The sequence below is a fragment of the Triturus cristatus genome, chromosome 7 (assembly GCF_964204655.1).
Source record: "Triturus cristatus chromosome 7, aTriCri1.1, whole genome shotgun sequence".
Taxonomy (NCBI): Eukaryota; Metazoa; Chordata; class Amphibia; order Caudata; family Salamandridae; genus Triturus; species Triturus cristatus.
In genome coordinates this window covers 1,052,572,628-1,052,587,226 of record NC_140590.1, presented here as the reverse complement: position 1 = coordinate 1,052,587,226, position 14,599 = coordinate 1,052,572,628, and positions in this window count along the sequence as shown.

Genomic DNA, 14,599 nt, shown 5'->3' with positions numbered 1-14,599 from the left:
GCTTAAAAGATTGTCTAAAACGTATGACAACCAGAATGGATGTATGAAGTAATCGTTCACATTGTGAACAGGTCTTTTTGTATACAGTGCCTGTTTGGATGTGCCAGGTCAGTCATTGAGATGTATTTTGTCATGTAGATGTGTTTTGTGGTGTTGTGCGAGTCAAATTGACCCTCCTTGTGCTGTTTTACAGTGTCCTGGTTCTGTAAGAGTCTTTTTCGCGTAGGTACGATCCGTACATATGCGATGCTGGGTGAGGGTGCTGGGGTACGGTGTTGGAGTGCGGCACGTACATGCGGTGGGGGTAAGGTGCGTACATGCGGTGGGGGTACGGTGCGTACACGTGCGGGCCTAGGGTACGACGCGTACATGCAGAGGTATGGCACGTACATGGGGGAGGGGGTAAGGCGCATACATGGGGGGAGGGCGCGTACATGCGGTGGGGATACGGTGCGTACACGTGCGGCCCTGGGTTACGGCGTGTATATGCGGAGGTACAGCACGTACATGCGGGGGTAAGGCGCATACATGGGGGAAGGCGCGTACATGGGGGTACGGCGCGTACAGGTGCGGGGCAGGGGTACAGTGCGGACAGGGGGGGTAAGGCGCGTACATGGGGGGTAAGGCGCGTACATGGGGGGGTATGGCGCGTACAGTTGCGGGGCTGGGGTACAGTGCGGACAGGGTGGTGTACGGTGCTGACATATTTGGGGGTGGGGGGGCTGTACGGCTCGTAGACGGGCATAAGTTTACCCGTGTACATGTGTGCTACTGCGTTGGCTCCGTACGGGCCATTTTACGTGCGATTGTGTATCCAGACGGACGGTCGGGATCGTACTTGCGTGCTCGGACTTGTGTTTTACGATTTGCACGTAAAAATGTCCGGCTCACTCTCGTACACTTTTCTCGACGATATTCGGACGTAAAAACTTTCCGACGCACTCTCGTAGACTTTTCCCAACGCTATTCATAGTTATTTTTCACGTACGAATCGTACTTGCCCGTTTGTACGGTACTTGTACGACTCGTACGTAAAAAAATACGGATACGGGTCGTACACAAATTATTTTTAACGGATCGGAATCGGCACCTATGTCTTCATACCTTTTAAAAGTACACGTATGTGCTTGTGAATTTGCTCTTTGCATTTTCTTTCATAATTGTAGTCAACCCCTCATGTCAAACTTGCAAAAATCAGACATATTTATAGAAATCTCCTCCAAATGTCTATTATTTTGTAGCATCGTGTTCTTTCAGAAGCCCTAACTGAAAAATAAATCAGCCTGCTTGATTTACAACACCCTGATTATAATACTCCTGATAATCTACATAAATTGAATTCAAATTTGTGGTCAAATCCTGGGAATCTTGATGACAGTGAAAGTGTGGAAATATTAGAATAATACGAGAAACGGCTATAAAAGCAGGCTTCAGGCTAAAACAATTGAAACTTTTACTTAGTATATACAGTGGGAAATTAAGTTACTGGTTGAGGGGTGAAATCCTACTCAAGCAGCAACTATAACTCTTGTTAGGGGGAAACACAAGCAAACTCCAAATTAACTCATGGACAACCCTCTGGTAGCTTGGCACAAAAGAAGTTAGGCTTATCTCAGAGGCAATGTGTAAAGTATTATGCAGCACTTCAAACTGTAATAGACTGCAAACACAACACAGGAAAAATCCCACACCAATTTAGAAAACATAGTGTAAAATGTAATAAATTATTTGAGACCAAAATAACAAAAATCCAATCACTAGAACCTTACATATGCAATTAGAAAGATTTCAGGAAAGTATAGCGTCTAAAAACACAAAGTGCCGCTCACACTTCTCTGGTTGTGCAAGACCTTTTGAAAGTAGCTCCATTCCGGTGAGCCTGAACTTGTGACTTTGTCTCAGTCCAGCGTGACCAGATAACCACAGTTGCTGACTTTGCGCTTCTAAGCACCTATTTTTATTTATTACATTTTCACATTATTACTGTTTGAAGTGCTGCATCAATGCTTTATACATTGCCTCTAACTTAAGCCTGACTGCTTTTATGCCTAGCTACCAGAGGGTTAAACACAAGTTAATTTGGGGTTTGGTGGTCATTGCTGCAGATTTGCGTTGGTAGTCACCACAGGTTGTTAAAGCTGTGGGGCAAATTGCAGATCTTACCCTGCCGGCTTGTTGCTCGTGGCCATTGCAGTGTGAAGAGTTGGGTTTACCGGAGCTCCGCATTGGTGGTTGGTGTGGATTGCAAGATCTTTGCGTGAGCGGGCCACTTCACGGTCGCTGGCAGCCCAAAACATCAGGATTTATCCTTTCATCAGGGAGGAGCTCAATTTATGCCACAAGAAGGGTCCAGGACATGAGGTGCACTTCTTGGGAATCAGGAACTCACTCCAGCAGAGGCCAGCATAGCTCAGGCAGTTCCAGTTTCAGGTCCAAGCAGAAAATCAGTTGGACAGATGTAAGGAGACCTCTGGAGCTTGTTATGTCCCTGTAGCTCAGGAATAGGACATCATCTGACCCTTGAAGTCACTTCAGCCTGGGATAAAGGATACAGGTCCAGTCTTCCTTATCAGCACACAGGGCAGTAGGGAAGCAGACTATCAGCCCATTCTTTCTGAGTCTCCCACAGGTTCAGAGGTATACTTAGAATTTAGGTCTGAAGGTCCACTATTTATTCTTAGTGTCAGCTTTGAAGGAGGAGAAGTTTTTTGAGAGTTCCACCCCCAGAGGTGTTTGGAATTTTCTTCCTTCCTGCCCTGGCCCCCACGTGTCTGCAGGCACCAATGACTAGTGTGAAACCTTTTGTGAGTGCGCTGAGGGAGAATCTTTGTTATGTGCAAGTATGGTAGGTGACAGCTCCACCCTCCTATCAAGTCAGAGATGACCAATCCTGCTAACACCCATCTCTGTTTGTTTCACTGCCTGGGAGTACTAAACAAACACCAAATGCCACCTACACCTAATCATGTGACCCAGAATGAATGCTGCAGGCACCAAATGGTTGGGAAAAGAAAACGCCAACTTTATAAAAGTGTTTTTTCAGAATTGTGACTTAAAATATGACTTTTCCATTAAAGAGAGCTTTAAATTAAAATTCTTTAGACACCAAACTCGACATTCCTACCTGCTACCAATTGAAAGTTATCACTCATTAAGGGGCCTATTCCGATCCGGGTCGGAAGGGCACCGAACGCGAACCAGCCGGAAAAACTGCGAGCCGTACGCGTATTTTCCGGCCGACTCATACAGCTGTACGAGCGAGCAAGTACGATGCGAGCTACGTGAGATTCACCGACTGAGTCGTTTCTGGGTCCAAACCGCTCCGTACGTCTCGGTCGAAAGCTAACCGTGGCGTGCAATGGATGCGATTTACAACCGAGCCAGTACGATGCACGCGTCGGACAGCCAATGCGAGCCGGAGTATCCAGCTCACAAAAGCTCCCAGAGTCGGACTTTGGGGGTCCACATCGGACCCCCTAACACCCGCAGCCCTACGACTCGGACACAGGGGGAGACCTATGGGTCTCCCCAACACAGGCATGTACGGTGCGGATGGCACCGACGCGTACCCACTGTAGGGGGCTCACTTGTTCGAGAAGTACCCATTCAGTCAATGGGAGCGCATGTACGCATCGTACAACTGGCTCCCATTGACTTCTATGGGAGTCCGACCGAACCGAGTCCGACAGCATACGTGCGCATCGTACTCGCTCGGTCAGACTGTAGGGGTCCGGCTCGGTCGGAAAACACTCCGGATCCGACTCGGTCAGAGTGCTTTCCGACCCGGATCTGAATCAGCCCCTAAATGGAATAAGGTAACCTAATTTTAACCTATGGGATAGGTAGGCCTTGCAGTGATGAAAACAAAATTTAGGGTTTTTTACTACCAGGACATGTACACTGCATCCTGCCCTCTGGGCAACGTAGAGCCTATTCTAGGGGTGCTGTATAAAAAGGAAAGTTTAGGCCTGGCAAAAGGCTTATGTTGCCAGGTCGAAATGGCAGTTTAAAACTGTCCACAATGGATGCAATGGCAGGCCATGACATGTTTAAAGGGCTACTTAAGTGGGTGGCACAATCAGTGCTGTAGAGCCATAAGTAGCATTAAATTTACAGGCTCTGGGTACATGTAGTAACACTTTACTGTGAACGTACAGGAAAATTAAATGTGCCAATTGGGTGCAATCCAATTCTACCATGTTTACAGAAGAAAACACAAGCATTTTAGCACAGGTTAGCAGTGGTAAAGTATGCAGAGTCCTAAAAGCAAACAAAAACAAGTTCAGAGAACAGGAGGGTGAAGGCAAAATGTTTTTGGATGAACCTACAGAGTGGGTCAAGTCCAATATATACATTATCTGAAAAATGTTAAAGACGTTTGGTAGAGCTGACACTGATCTATGTCCTAGAAACAGGAGCAGGCCCGAGTGTTCTTACAAACCATCTGGCTCTATCCTAAATTGAAGGGATTGTGGGAAGGGCTTGAAAATGTTTTGATGGCTGTATCAGATATCTTAAGGATTGAGGGGGCGAATCATTTTTTGGGAGAGTATGCAGAGGAAACACCGTCTCATGATATGGTAAAATATTTTGTGGCCTTGAGTTAATGTTTGCTTGCCCAGATGTTGCAAGATTATTGGGTAGCCATGTGGAGTCTAAACTTGACAGAATGGAGTTCAAATATGCACTAATCCATGCTTGCTGAAAAATATGAAGCTACAGGCATGGATATCTGATTTAAATACAGACATTGTTCCTAAAGGGCAGAAAGTATTGACTTATAATGGTAACAAAGAGCCACAGAATAACAAAGCAAAGAAAGACTACAAAATTGTATTTAAAAGTGCATTGTGATAATATGACTCATGCAATGTATAATTGGTTGTTTTATGTTTTTTAGTAAATTCATGCTATAAAACTTTATTTGTTTCTAGAAATCTAGTACAGCCAACAGTCTCCTGCTACAGTTGTTCTTTAAATCTCACTGTCATGGCATAAACCTTTCTCCACGCCCTAGTCCACTATAACCTTAAATCCCTTGGCTTGATTGGATACACGACCATATGCCTTAAGTATAAATGATTTAGGCTTACGCTGCCAAAAATTACTCGATACACCTGTGAATTAAACTAACGGCAAGATAACAGACACTGCAATGGACTTCAGCGATCTTTCAAAGGAGGACAAAAAACAAGGCAGAATACGTTCGGAACTCTAAAAATATTTTGTGGTATGTGGGTAGAAAGCCCCAGGAAAACAAATCTAGCTAATTGTAAAACAGTGGATTATTGAGATTGATGGAAGTCCATCACAAGTAAAAAAGTCACAAACATTTTAGCTCCAGTTAAAGATTTCATTAATTTAGCATGAGCTCATCCCCAGTGTTGCGGGGTAGGAAGAACTTGACGGAAACCAAGTCGGGGTTCATTGAACTTAAAATACGCCTCCTCCTGGAAGCCAGAACGATAGGGAAGTGAGGGCTTTGTTCTTTCTTCTCGCTTGAGGTCATTCCCCTTCGGGTCACAGTCCGGTCCTCTTCCCACCGTCGGGGCCGTCTGGCTCCGGGGAAGTCCGTGGTGTTGGGGGAGAAAAGAGGAAAGGAGATTGGGTAAAAGGATATGGCCGATAATAAAGTTGTGGGGAGGAAAGTGAAGGGACACCGCACACCGTGATACACATCTAAAGAAAGGTGAGGGTGTTCAGGGCAGGTTAGAGGTGGACCGCATAGAGAGGGACCCGGCTATTACACCGTGTGCCTATCCCTCCTTCCAATCCAGCTCGTAATACGTCCCCGTACCTTAGAAAGCCACGTTCCTATTGAAGCGTGGCTGGGCGAATCGCGGGGTCGTTGGCATCCTGGCACTCCCGGGGCTCCTGGTGCTATCGCCGTGCCCTCAGGAATCTCCTCCGATACTGTTCTCTCTCCGTAGTACACCACGCTCGATTCTCCAACGCCTTCCTTCTCTCCAGTGTTCGCACACACCAACTTCCTGGAATCTTCGCTCCTTAACACGCTGAACACCGTGAAGTCATCTGGGCGCTGAGTTTCGTAGTCCGAGATTCCCCAATTAAAGGAACCCTCTCCGTTTTCCTCTGAGGTGTCCAGGAGTGGGAGGGACGGTGACCTCTACTCGTCCTGTTGGGGAGAGACAAGAGGGGAAGAGGGGGATGTTGTAGTCCACTAGTCCACATCATTGGGGCATCCCTCGGTCGTTGACCCCACCTTGTCACACCCCCCCCAGGAATCTCCCGATCGGGGGGAGAGGTAACACCCTGGACAGGTAGTCTGCGCTCCATTGTCCTTCCACTTTCGGTGCCATACCTAAAAGGAAAAGGGTTGCAGTGCCAAAAACCAGCATAGGACTCTGGGGTTTAGTGACTTATTCCTACACATCCACTGTAAGGGGGCATGGTCAGTGTACAGAGTGAATGGTCGGCCCTCAAAATAGTATCTAAGCTTGTCTATCGCCCATTTTACCGCTAAACACTCCTTTTTTCAATTGTGCGGTATTTTATCTCCCTTGGGAACAGTTTCCGGCTTATGTATAAGATGGGATGCTGTACCCCCTTGTCCGAGATCTGAGACTGTACAACCCCCAACCCGTAATTAGAGGCATCGGTGTGAAGTATGGACAGTGATGACAACACTGGCCGTGTGGTGATGGTCTTCTTGAGGGTTTGGAATGCCTCTACCATCCCTTTGGTTGGTCGGAGTAACTTTAGGGGCCTGACATTTTTACAGAGGATGTCGGTTAGGGGGGCGGCTACTTCGGAGAACTGTGATACAAAGGGTCAATAGTACCCCAGCAAGCCTAAAAAAGCATGAAGATCCCTTTTGTAGGTGGGAAAGGGGGTTTCTGCTATGGCCCGCACTTTTTAGGTTTGGGGTGCTATCAGGCCATGACCCAAAACGTACCCTAGGTATTTCACATTCTGATAGGCTGCCCAGGACTTTTAGGAGTTGATATGGAGGCCTGCTTGCTTTAAAGCTCGGAGTACTGTCTGGAGGTGTTTCAGGTGGTCCTCCAAGGTCCTGCTAAAGATCACTATGTCATCCAGGTAGGCTGAGCAGACCGGATGGTAGTTTTGGAGTACTGTGTTCATTAGCCGCTGGAAGGTAGCCGGAGCTCCATGTAGTCCGAATATTAGGACATTGAACTTGTATAGTCCTTCAGTCATGGAGAACGCGGTCTTCTTACGGTCCTCCTCCCTCAGCGGTACCTGCCAGTATACTTTAGTCAAGTCCAGCGTAATTATATACATGGCATCCCCTAAGTTCTCAATAAGCTCATCGATTTGTGGGATTGGGTAAGCGTCGAAGGCAGAGATGGCGTTTAAGGCCCTGAAGTCCATACAAAACAGCGTTGAGCCGTCCGGCATTGGTACCATCACTATCGGTGAAGACCAGTCACTCAGACGGACGTATCACCCCTAGTCATAACATGTCCTGTATCTCCTTCTTGACCGCTGCCCTTTTTGCTGCTGGTATCCGATACGGCCGTTGTTTTATTATTTTCCCTGGTGAAGTCGTGATACGGTGTTCGGCGAGAGGCGTCCTGCCAAGGATGTCTGAAAACAGGGGCGAAAACGGAAGTAGGGTTTTGAGCAGTTCGATTCTTGCTTCTTCTGGGAGATCCTCATTGACCACGAGTTGATCAAGAGTGGTACCTTCCATCTCTGTTGTAGGCAGGGTTAGGTGGGCTGTTTTCGGTAAGGGCCCCAACCACTTCTTCAACAGGTTTAAGTGGTAGGTTTGCTTCCGACTCGGAGTAATCTGGACCTGGTAAGAAGTACTTCCGATGACGCCCACAACCTTGTGAGGGCCCAACCATTCAGACTGGAACGTTTTCGTCGAAGAGGGGAGCAACACCAGGACCCAATCCCTACAGACAGCGTTCTCCACTTCTTTCCTCGATCGTAGCAGGCTTTTTGTCTCTCTTTCCTCCTTTCCAGATGGGAATAAGCCAGATCCCTCAGCTTCCATATTTTGGACTTCAACTGCTGTGTGTATTCCAGCACACCTTTTTTCTCTTCCTCTACTTCCCGCTCCCACGCTCCTTTTGTCATTTCCAGTAATGACCAGGGCTGTCGGCCAAACAGTAGCTCGAACAATGAACAACCCAGGCTACTTTGGACTTGGGCTCTGATTACATATAGCGCCAATGGTAGCAGACGATCCCATTCTCTGCCCTCAACGGCTAGCATCTTCTTCAGGGTGGTCTTCAGTGTTCTGTTGTATCTCTCCACGAGACCATCCGTCAAGGGGTGATAAACAGAGCTCCTGGGTGGTGTAGATCCAAAGTGCAACAGACCTCCTTCATCAGGCGTGACACAAACGGCGTTCCCTGGTCAGTAAGTATTTCCCGTGGGAACCCCACCCTTGAAAATAGCTCCAGCCATTTGTCTGCGATGTTTCGAGAGGTCGGGGTCTGAGGGGAAAGGCCTCCGGAAATCTTGTGGCGTAGTCCACAATTACCAGGGCATATTGGTTCCCTTTTTGCGTCTGGGGTAAGGGCCCGATCAGGTCCATCCTAATCCTCTCAAACGGGTTTCCCACCATCGGCATTGGCTGTAGTGGAACTGCTGGTGGACGTTGGGAGTTTTTCTTCTGGCACTCTTGACAGGTTTGGCAATGGATCTTAATGTCTTTCTATACCCCGGGCCAAAAGAAATGCCGCAATACCGTTTGGGCCATTTTCTCTGCACCCGTATGTCCTGCGGTGAGGGAGAGTGGGAGAAGAAGAGTATTTGTTCCCTGAATGCCATAGGTACTAGTAGCTGTTCTGGATCTTCTGTGTTGCTTTTTCGGGATACAGCAGACCGTCCTTGATCAGGAAGCGAGGATAGGTGGGTGACTGATTATCTTGATTAGCATGTGCAGCATCCCATGCATTGAATACGGTGGCGTCATTGGCCTGAGCGAATCGAAAACTTCTGTCCAATAACCAGGGTTCAGGGGTTGTGAGGGCGGGTAGCGAGTGGCTGGCAACCCCCTTGTTGGTTTGAATGGCGCCCCCCCCTTTGTAAGCTATGGTGAAATAACCGCATGATGTCAGGGTTGTCTGTTCCCAAAAGTAACTCTTCGGGTAGTCCCTCTACCACCCCCACCCACACAGTACAGGGGCTACCGTTTGGGGGCGTGAGCGTTATAGTGGCCAGAGGGTAGGGTCTCACATCGCCGCGTATCCACCTAATGTGCACCATGACATCAGGGACATACTGTGAGGGTGTTATGAGGTTTTTCTGTACCACTGACTGCCTGCATCCTGAATCTAATAGTGCTCCCACTCTCCTTCCATTCACCTGTACACTCACGTAAAAAGCAGTCCCCATTTTGGCGGTGTATAGGATGCTGTTCGGGAGATAACCCACTTCCATTGGTTCTTCGTTGGGTTTGCGTTTGGGGCACAGCCTGACTATGTGGCCCCTGTCACCACACTCGAAACACTGTGGTCCACGGAAGGATGGCATGTCCGATCGGCTGGGTTTGGGCCGTGGTAGGTCTACCAAAATAATAATAATAAAGAAGTTTATATAGCGCTTGGTTATACTATCTAGTATGTCCCCGCGCTGCGGTACCAATGGACAGCTCATATAGGGCATTTCGGCATTCTAGAAACCCGGGAGAGAGAAACCCTCTATTCTATCCTGAACAGCCAGGTCTTCAAGTTCTTCCGAAATATACTTTCGGACTGCTCCAAACGCAGTTCCACAGGGAGTTCGTTCCACTGTTTGGCCGCAAGGTAACGGAAGGAGCGACCCCCCCATTCTTGCTTTTTTTATGACAGGAATGAGAACGCGGCCTGTACCCGAGGACCGCAGGGTCCTGGGGAGAGAGTAGGGAGACAGCAAATCCTTGAGAAAGGACGGAGCTCTACCATGGAGAATTCGGTGGCATATGCACAAGGCCTTAAAGGAAACTCGTTCCTTTATTGGCAACCAGTGTAAAGTGGACAGGGCATATTTTGTTGAAGTCCTCCTAGGCAGCATTAAGACCAATCGAGCCGCAGCGTTCTGGATATTTGCAGCCTTTGCGTGCTCTTTTTGTTGGCGCCCAAGTAGAGGACATTCCCATAGTCCAGGCGTGAGGTGACAAGTGCGTGGACTAAGGTTTTCCTGGCCGCTACAGGGAGCACATCCAGGACTCCACCACCCTCTGTTTCTTTTCTGGTTTTACCGGGTTGAGCCTAGGGGTTTTCTCGCTGTAACCCTCTGGAGTGCGAGGTTGAGCTTGGGCAAATGTCGTGGCCATTTCAATGGCTAGTTCTGGGATGAGGTGGGGGTGTTGTTTCACCCTTATCTGTGTACCGTAAGATAACGCCTTGAGTCATTGCTCCAAATACACCCAGTTCATGATTTCTTCCTTCATACTCGTGGCTGGCCTCAGCCATTTGTCGGCGGCCATCTTGAGGTGAAAAAGTAGAGTTTGGGGGTTTTCCCCCGGCCGGCCCCTTTTGCTCCTGAAATGCACCTGGTATGCTATCACATCCAGACCGAGGTGGTCCAGTATCATGTCTTTTATTACATGGTAAGGGGTTTCCCTGTTTGCGTTGGTCACTTGATAAGCGGACTGGGCCTCCCTGGTCAACAGGGGAGCCAAAAAGAAGGGCCATTTGTCTTCAAACCTACCGCAGGCTCTGGCGGCGCGTTCGAAGTTTAATAAAAGTGCTTCCGGGCCCTTCCCGGCAACATATTTTTGGGGCTGCAGAGGGTTCTTTTATGGTCTTCTGTAATCCCTCCATTTGGGCGGCTATGGAGTCTTTAAACACGTCCCGGTCGGCCTGGGTGGACGACATTTGCCTCTCCACGGCCCATTCTAACCATTCCTGGCCCTTCACCAGGTGCTGGATAAGTGAGTCCATCATGGGGTTACTTATAGACTTACTTCCTAATCCCACTTCTGACACCACTTGGTGCGGGGTAGGAAGAACTTGACGGAAACCAAGTCGGGGTATTTAAGGTTTTATTGAACTTAAGATACGCCTCCTCCTGGAAGCCAGAACGATAGGGAAGTGAGGGCTTTGTTCTTTCTTCTGGCTTGAGGTCAGTCCCCTTCGGGTCACAGTCCGATCCTCTTCCCACCGTCGGGCCGTCTGGTTCCGGGGAACTCCGTGGTGTTGGGGAGAAAAGAGGAAAGTAGATTGGGTATAAGGATATGGCCGATAATACAGTTGTGGGGAGGGAAGCGAAGGGACACCGCACACCATGATACACATCTAAAGAAAGGTGAGGGTGTTCAGGGCAGGGTAGAGGTGGACCACATAGAGAGGGACCCGGCTATTACACTGTACGCCTATCCCTCCTCCCAATCCAGTTCGTAATAAGTCCCCATACCTTAGAAAGCCACGCTCCTCCTGGAGCGTGGTTGGGCGAATCGCGGGGTCATTGGCCTCCTGGCACTCCCGGGGCTCCTGATGTTATCGCCGCGCCTTCAGGGATCTCCTCCGATACTGTTCTCTCTCCGTAGCACACCACGCTCGATTCTCCAATGCCTTCCTTCTCTCCGGTGTTCACACACACCGACTTCCTGGAATCGTCGCTCCTTAACGCGCTGAACGCCGTGACGTCATACGGGGGCTGAGTTTCGTAGTCCGAGATTCCCCAATTGAAGGAACCCTCTACATTTTCCTCTGAGGTGTCCAGGAGTGGGAGGGACGGTAACCTCCACTCGTCCTGTTGGGGAGAGACAAGAGGGGAAGAGGGGGATCTTGTAGTCCATCAGTCCACATCATTGGGGCATCCCCCGGTCATTGACCCCGCCTTGTCACACCCAGGTAGCCATAAAACAGAGCCGATAGGGCTATGGTAGAGGAAATGTGTAAAGCATTTAGAAATATCAAATCAATTGAAAAGTGAGAAACACAACACAATATAAACCCCGCTCCAATTCAAAACAATTGAGAAAAAAGGAATAAGAAAAAGGCTTTAAAACAACAAAAATCAATTTAGGGGAACTGGTGAAATGATTTTTTTAACACTTAAGTAGAAAAAGCTAAATAGTCAATGGTCACAGTAAACAGGCACCAAGGAACATTTTGAGGCTGACTGCGATGGAGCTCGGGTGAGATACACCATGTGGTTTGGGCTTGATGAAAGTCTAGAAGTTGAAAAGTTTGAAAAGGTTTCTAAGCCTCACGTCAGAAATGGACATTGCTACTTTCCTGAAGAAAGATGTTCACATTTTTTCAAAGCTTCAACGTAGATTGAAACTTTGTCATTTTTCGAGAAAAAAAGTTCGCCCCAAGTGGGTCTGTGATGAAAACGGAGCCTCTGTCTTGGTGTCCTAGACAGGCTACCCGAAGCATGTTGGTCTTATTGGCACTCTGATGCTACTGTGATTTCTCATTGAAAAACTTCTATGTCCAAATGCAGAATAGGACTTGCTCATTTTTTGGTGGTGCAGGGATCTTTGATTGGGGCAAAACTCAACTCCAGTCCGATACCTTAGAACAGTCGGTTGGATACTTCTTTCTGTAGGTCCTCCCAAAGCTCTGGAGGAAAGATTTTCCAAAATGTCCTAACTTCCTTGAGGCACCCAAACATCCACAAGAGCAGCGGTGTCACTAGGGTTGGTGTCACCCAGTGTGGTAACTCACGGTGTCGCCCGTGTGGTCCGCACCCCCCTAGTGACACCACTGCCTCTTGTTCTTAAATCCTCTCTCTCTAGAGGAGTTCCGTTTGTTTCCTGCCCACCACCCTCATGGCTCTCCACGCTACCCCTCCCCCATCCGCCCTACAGGGCTACTGCTCCGTCACCCTTGCCCCACTTTAGTTTTATTATATTGATGATTGTTTCAGCTCTCCCCGCCGCCCGGTCCCGCACTCCAAACCTTCCGGGGCTCGGCCACCTTCCTCCGCCCCCCCCAGTCTGCCTGCTGTTCTGAAGTTTCTTGGCCCCCATGCCCTGTGCCGAGCGCTTTGATTACCTTTCCATCTTTGTCGAAGGGGATGTCCTGGTCTCCAGCCCACAGGTCCTGCTCCGGACCTCCCTCCTTGGGGTCCAGTGGCGCTGAGCAGACGGTCTCGTAATTCGGGTGGGGATTGTTGTAGGAACTCGCCCCCAAATTGCAGTTTCAGCCTCTTGGACAAGTTCTCTCCCATCACACGGGGAGCCGGTGGGGACAAAATAAGAAACGCGCTGCCAGCACGGCGGGGAAGAATCAATAATTGAGCCTCCTCGCGCTGGACTCTATCGAAATACATTAAAAAAAACACATTTTCAAGGATAGACTGCTTAAAAGCAATCTGCAAGGGGCCGAGCAGCACTGGACTGAAACCACTGCAGACTCTTATGACTTCCACCACCGACCAATATTAACCAAGCGCGACACAAAAACGGCACTTGAAATATCACAATTGCTTGGGCAAAATGCTAGCTATGTGTAAAATACTTAACGTGTCCCTTTCGGAGTATGTAACACAACTAGCGCATTGTGCTTTTAAAATACAAAATAGCGCTTTTTCTTGTCAGTGTCGTTTCTGATCTGAGCGTCGTTCCCAAGCTGCATACGATGTCTGCCCGATCCTGCCACAGAATGCTAATCTCTTGCAATGCATCTTTGTATACTGTAAATCACAGAGTAACGGTCGGTGTCACCCCATGTGATGGTGTCACCCGGTGCGGTCCGCACCCCCCGCACCCCCCTAGTGACGCCACTGCACAAGAGTACACATCTAAGGCCCCCAGACTTCAGTCGATGAACCTAGAGACTCTCAGGGTGTTAGGCAAAGTCAAACATCAAAGTTCAGTCCAGGCCCAGTTGCTACTAGTCAGTGGGCAGTTCAGAATGAAGGCCTTTTGAAGCTTGTTATGTCCCTGTAGAAATCCATGAAGTCAGCCAACTGACATGGGAATCCTATTATTTTTCCTGGGTACAAGAGGGAGAAGGTTCAGATTTTCAGAGACTCTCTTAGGTTACAAACAGCAGTATTGCGACAAAGGCTGGGGCCATTCCAGGTGTCAACTGACATTTGCCTGTGACAGAGCAGGCCCCTTTGAAGATAAATGGATTGCTGGACCCACTCCAACTGACCTTTTTGCCTGGGAAAGAAAACACCACCCCACGCCCAGGCCATTGTGTCTGCTCTAAGAGTATTTTTCATGCCTCAATAAGGTAAAACACTTGATTGACAGCTGCTGGAAAGTATTGTAAATTATCCTCCAGATCCTTCAGCCAGGGAAATGAAAGTTTCTAACATTTACTTTTCCTATTGAAACTCCAACTTCACCATTGAATTGCACGTCTAATAAATATTAAAAAGAGTGGTTAGATTATTTTACTAGCTAGTCCAAAACCCAAGATACAGAAATTACACTGAAATCTGTACTGTAGTTTTGTCATAGGACAGCCAGGACTTTTCGCAGTGAAAATTGCTTTTTGAACTTGTCACCACAGAGGCATGATGACATTAAATTCTTCAGTGACTCACTTTTAAATACTATGCACCCTGCCTTGCAAACTGCAAAGCATACATAGGGGTAACTTATTCATATATAAAAGGAAGGTTTGCCCCAGTCAAAAGGGTTATTTTGGAGGTCGGCTGCAAGTTTAAATTGCAGCAGTCAGGCTACACTGGTATGTCTGAAGCCATGTTTTCC